The sequence below is a fragment of the Pollachius pollachius genome, assembly GCF_949987615.1.
Source record: "Pollachius pollachius genome assembly, chromosome: 11".
Lineage (NCBI taxonomy): Eukaryota > Metazoa > Chordata > Actinopteri > Gadiformes > Gadidae > Pollachius > Pollachius pollachius.
Window position 1 is genome coordinate 23,431,974 of NC_136944.1, and position 6,634 is coordinate 23,438,607.

Genomic DNA, 6,634 nt, shown 5'->3' on the forward strand with positions numbered 1-6,634 from the left:
GGTTAGGGTGGAGGTTGGGGTGGTGGAGGTAAGGGGGGAGGTTAGGGGGGAGGAGGTTAGGGTGGAGGAGGTTAGGCTGGAGGTTAGGGGGGAGGTTAGGGTGGAGGTTAGGGTGGTGGAGGTTAGGGGGGAGGTTAGGGTGGAGGTTAGGGTGGTGGAGGTTAGGGGGGAGGTTCGGTGGGCAGCCTGGAGTGGAGGAGGTTGGGCTGGGCAGGCTGAGATGGGAGTGTGTTGCAGTCTGCCTTCATCCTCACTTCACTCTCCTTCAGGACCTCCAGGCTCCCCTCGTCTCTGCAGGTCAGTGCAGCCTTCATGTCGCCCCGTGATTAGCTGCTTGTTTAGAAGGCTCAGAAGAAACTGGCTTTAAGTCTGTTTCACGGTTATGAAACTGTCTGTTTGCGTGTCTTTCAAGGTCAAGAAACTGTGTCTTTAAGTCTGTTTCAAGGTTAAAGAACTGGCTGTTTAAGTGACTTTCAGGGTTAGGAAACTGGCTGTTTAAGTGTGTTTCAATGTTAAGAAACTGGCTGTTTAAGTGTGTTTCAAGGTTAAGAAACTGGCTGTTTAAGTGTCTTTCAAGGTTAAGAAACAGAATATTTAAGTGGGTTTGGTCATTAAGAAACCGTCTGTTTAAGTGTTTTAGTCATTAAGAAAGTGGCTATTTAAATGTGTTTCAAGGTTAAGAAACCGTCTGTTTAAGTGTTTTAGTCATTAAGAAAGTGGCTATTTAAATGTGTTTCAAGGTTAAGAAACTGGCTGTTTAAGTGTCTTTCAAGGTTAAGAAACTGGCTGTTTTTGGTCATGAATAAGGTCTGTTTGAGTGTATTCTAAGTGTTGACTTTGTATGGTCTCTCTATACAGAAGTTTCATTCCATCTGTTCGTCCTCTTGAACACCTCCCTTTTCCACAGGAGCTGGCATCGTCATGGCGATCAAACTGACCATGCTGCTGTTATTGGCCATTGCCATGGTAACGGTGTTGGCTCAAAAACGACGGCCGAAGGCCAAAGCGGCCGATGAGTGGAACTACAGGGATGGCTGTGAGCTCCAGAACCCCTCAACGCCTGACCCTTAACCTCTGACCCTTAACCTCTGACCCTTAACCTCTGATCCTACCCCTGACCCTTAACCTCTGATCCTACCCCTGACCCTTAACCTCTGATCCTACCCCTGACCCTTAACCTCTGATCCTAACCCTAACCCTTTATGTTGGATCCTAACTCTGACCCTTAACCTCTAATCCTAACCTTGGCCCTTAACCCCTCATCCTAACCCTAACCCTTTATGTTGGATCCTTAACCTCTGATACTAACCGTAGCCCTTATCCTCTGATCCTAACCCCTGACCCTTAACCCCTGACCCTTAACGTATGATCCTAACCTTAGCCCTTAACCTCTGATCCTAACCCTGACCCTTAACCTCTGATCCTAACCCTGACCCCTAATCCCTGACCTTTAGCCCTTATTGCTTACTCCTAATCTGTCAGAAAGATACGCTCTGTGTGTCTGTCTGTCTGTCTGTCTGATCACCTGTCTGTCTGTCTGATTCCCTACCTGTCTGTCCCCCAGCTCAGAATGTGAACATGCGAGGCGTGTCCAACCTGACAGAGGTTCTGGACAACTGGAGGTATGACATCATCACCCAGATCAAAGGAGCGCTGCAGAACGACCACCAGTCCCTCCTCCCCGACTACCAAAGGTGAGTGGGCGGAGCCTGTATGACTACCACAGATGAGGGGGTGGAGCCTGTATGACTACCACAGGTGAGGGGGTGAAGCCTGTATGACGACCACAGGTGAGGGGGTGGAGTCTGTATGACCACAGAGGTGAGGGGGTGGAGTCTATATGACCACCACAGGTGTGGTTGTGGAGCCTGTATGACTACCACAGCTGAGTGGGTGGAGTCTTTATGACGACCACAGCTGAGTGGGCGGAGTATGTATGACTACCACAAGTGAGGGGGCGGAGTCTGTATGACTAACACAGGTGGGGGGACGTAGACTTTATGACCACCACAGGTGAGGGGCGGAGTCTTTATGACGAAGGGGCGGAGTCATAAAATCTCATAGAGACTCCGCCCCCTCACCTGTGGTAGACAACCATCAAAATGTGACTCCATCCGTACCTCGGGTCAGGCGTCCTACCTGCACGTCACTTAAACAACAACTCTGAGCTCGTCTCTACAGTGTCTGTTGGCCTCACTGTGGGAGGCAGGTGTGGTCAGACCAGATCCGGTCTCCAATCCTCTGCAGATGTACTTAACAGTGCAGCGTGGCAGGGCCTGGTCGACAGGTTACAGCGTTTCATTATTCTGCGAGTACGAACGGCCGGTGAGGCTGAAGCCCTGTCTGCTGTGCTGACTGTGTGATGGGGCTGGTTGGTACGGTCTGATCCGTCTCCCAGCTACGACTGTTTGGATCAGCAGGTTCCCAGAGGGTTCTCCAGCCCTGGGAAGGTTCCCACTTCCCACAGCAATGCAGTGTTTGCTGCCCACTGTGGTGGACGAGGTTATAAAGACTCTGTTGGGCCACACCCTGCCATTATGACTGTGAGGGCCAGGGCCGGGGTGTGGGGAGGAAACGGAACAGCTCCTGACCGAACTGAGGTCTGGACTCATCCGGGCTGGATATAGATCTCTTACACTGAAGTTGAAGTCCTCTTTTAACACTTCTACTCAAGTGACTTCATATAGTATAGGCCAATATCAAAGTCGTATCATCAGTATCATAAGTATCTTAAATGCTTCATTGGGAGTAACTCTCTTCCTTGCTGGAATATAAGTAGTCTTACTCTTGCTGGTGTTGAGCATCCGTGGCTTACTGGTTAAAGGAGTTGGACTGGTAACCGGAGGGTGGGCTGTTCGAGTCTCAACCGTTACACAAAAAATGTGGGCGAGGGGAGTAGTTGTGCAGCACTCACCTACGTCCTCATCCACGGATGAGGTGTCCTCCAGCAAAGGAAGCTGAAACCCCCACCTGCTGCCCGGGAGCTGCACTGTGGCTGCCCACTGCGAGTGCTGGACCATGTGTTCAGACACCAGCACCCCTAGGCCGCTTGTGTGCCAAGAGGGAAACAGTGATGATGATGATGTATATATGCCTGGTAGTCAGGATTTATTTGTTCTATTTGACATTGTTTTTTTACTTTCTTATTTAATCCCATAATAGTCTGTCGTCCTGGCAACAGAATAATATTATTCCACTGTTCCCCATTGTGGCTTCATCCTCCATCTTGTTCTGGTTCAGAGCGTCACCCAACACTGCCTCTGTTTCTCTGAGCCTCTCTTTGTGTTACGCTTGCCTCTTCCCCCCCTTGCTGCCCCCTGGTGGTCGGTTTTGTGGTGGTTTCTTTGGTCTGTTGGGGTTCACCCTCCGCAGCACTAACCAGGTCATGCGACCTCTCCCGCTCCAGGATCCAGCCCCTCTCCGAAGCCCTGGATGACCTCTACAAAGAGTTCAACGCCCTCAAGTCCCACCTCGGCGAACTCACCGAAAAGTTCTCTGCCATAGAAACGTTCATCGATGAAGTCAAAGCAGGACGCTCCAGTAGCCCCGCCCCCGGCCCCGGCCCCGCCCCCGGCCCCGCCCTGGCCCCTGCCCCCGCCCCCATTCCAGGTCCGACCAGGAGGAAGGTGATCAGGAAGAAAGTCATTAGCCGCTGAGCAGCCAATACCATCGCTTCTTTTATCTTTGTAATCCCACCCATATAAGCCCATCCCACCAGTAGCTCCTCCCTCCATTATCTCCTGAATATCCTTAAGGTAGTTAAGCTAATGATAATGTAGCTAATGCTTTGTCGGCATCATTACCCTCTATTTACTGCTCCTGAACATCCAATAGTCATGACTAAATACACAAGGACACCCTCAAACTATAGCCAGGTGTATAACTAGAACCCACTCTAGTCAGGTTTATAACTAGAACTTACTAAAGCTAAGATCATAACTAGAACCCACTCTAGCTAAGTTTATAACTAGAACTTACTTTAGCTAGGTTTAAGCCTAGAACCAGCTCTATCTAGGTTTATAACTAAAACCCCCTCTAGCTGAGTTTATAACTAGAACTTAATAAAAAGATACTTTCTCCTCCTTTCTATTGGATATGCACAATGTTTTTACTGCTACCTTTAATAAATACAATTTATTGCAATAAAATGTTGCTGCATTTGACTAAAGCACACATTCATTTTTACGAGTTGATCCCCGCCCCTCTCCTCTCCTCTCCTCCTCTCCACTCCTCTCCTCCTCTCCTATCCTGTCCTCTCCACTCCTCTCTTCTCCTGTCCTTTCCTCCTCTCCTCTCCTCCTCTCCTATCCTCTCCTCCTCTCTTCTCCTCCCCCTCTCCTCTCCTCTCCTCCCCTCCCCTCTCATCTCCTCTCCACTCCTCCTCTCCTCTCTTCTCCTCTCCTCCCCCTCTCCTCGCCTCCTCTCTTCTCTCCTCTCCTCTCCTCTCCTCTCCTCTCCTCCATGGGTGATGGTCTGAGTTGCAGTAGCACATCAGATCCTCTAGAAGGCAGTATTGCTGCGCCAGAACCAGGTCTGTTTCACGAAGGAAAGAAAGAAAAAAGAAATAGAGAAACCATATTTGGGTGGGTTCTCATGCCCTCTGTGTTAAAATGAGCATTTCACAGATTATATAGTTTTTGGCTGGAGATCAACTATACCTTCTAAACGATACAGGAGGTGTTTCTACAACCGTGAAAACATGCCTTGTTTGGTATAGAGATGTGAGCAAGTCAAACAACATTAACAATAGTCTCTCTCCCTCTCCCTCTCTCTTTCTCTCTCTCTCTCTCTGACCTAGAAAGATAGAGAGACAACCGATTAGAGAGACAGAGAGAGAGAGGAACTGACCGCCGTTGAATTGTATCTGAATGTTAGCAAAACCTTAGCAGAACATTGACGGAACATTCAAATTTTGCCAAAGCTTTAGCAGAAAGTTAGCAAAACATTATCATAATGTTATCAGAAAATGTGCATATTATCAGAATGTTACAACAATGTTAAGGGAGAGTGAGCAACCCTGTCCTGGATCAATAAAGTATTATCGTATCTTATCGGCATAATGCTATAAATACCTTATGTTAGCAGAACATTAGAATGATGTTACTAACTTTCTGATTTTAAGTAAGAAACAGGGGTAAACTGTGCAATAAGAACCTCTTAACGACACAGAGTTAATGAACTAAATAAACAACTCAACCAACATGTTAACAAGTTAAATTAACAAGGGGACAAACATGTTTACAAGGTCAATTAGCAACTCAACCAACATGTTAACGAGGTCAAACAAGGGAACCAACCAGTTGTATGAAGACCTCAGGTCTTCATACAACCTGTCTCACACACAGGGTTCCCGTCCGTCACAACCTGTCTCACACACAGGGTTCCTGTCCGTCACAACCTGTCTCACACACAGGGTTCCCGTCTGTCACAACCTGTCTCACACACAGGGCTCCCGTCTGTCTGCTCAGTGAGTAGCCTGCGTCGGGAGGACAGTGAGGAACGACTCATTCATATGAAATGAGGCGAAAGCCTAGACAGAAACATCAGAACCTTAACTTGTGTAACCATGCCTAAACATTTGGTTTTTTGTCCTGTATCCCATTGTAAAACACTCAACATTGTTTCTTACATTAGACACATGCTATCTTAGTGTGTAAGTCTTTTCTCTTTAGGAAGGTTCCTGTCCCTCTCCACCTCCCCCCCCCCCCTCCTGACCCCCTCCTCCTCCACCTCCCCCCCCCCTGCTCCCCTCCACCCCTTCTCAGACCTCCCTCCCTCTCTCTCTCTCTTCCTCTCTCTCTCTCTCTCTCTCTCTCCCCTGTGTGTTGAAGCCTGTAGTGGGAGTGCTGACGGTCTCTCTCTCTCTCTCCCTCTGTCTCTCTCTCTCTCTCTTCCTCTCTCTCTCCTGTGTGATGGTGAAGCCTGTAGTGGGAGTGCTGACGGTCTCTCTCTCTCTCTCTCTCCCTCTCTCTCTCTCTCCCTCTGTCTCTCTCTCTCTCTCTCTCTCTCTCCCCTGTGTGTTGAAGCCTGTAGTGGGAGTGCTGATGGTCTTATATGTAGATGTGAGGACATTATGGTGCAGACACTCACTCATCCACATCACCTCTAGCTGAACCCTCTGCTCTCATAGGAAACAGGGGGACGCTAACTAGCCACTAGTATGCTCACTACACTAGCATGCTTACTGAATGCTTACTAGCATCATTTATCTTCCAAACTATGAGGTCAAATCTAAACTGAGGTTTATTAATCGATGATAACATTTAAGTGGTGCAACACATCTCAGATGAGTTTTAAACTTTAGATGAACTCATTTTTAAACTTTCCTTTTACCATCTACCAAACTCTGAGGATCCCTGATCGATCTTAGCAGTATAGTATACTGAGGTGTCTTTGGAACACACACATAGTCAAGATGTCTTGAGAACGTCTAAACGTTGCTTTCGCCAACATGTTACAAACTTAATGTTATTAGCCTATACTGCAACCTGGCGGTACAGCAGGAAACGGCAACTCACAACCAAGCGGAAGGCTCATTCCTCGGGACCGTTCTTATATATCATTTATCTTTATATAATATGCATTGTATATAATGTGTATCTGTAGTATATATATAGCTATAAATATCTTTAAA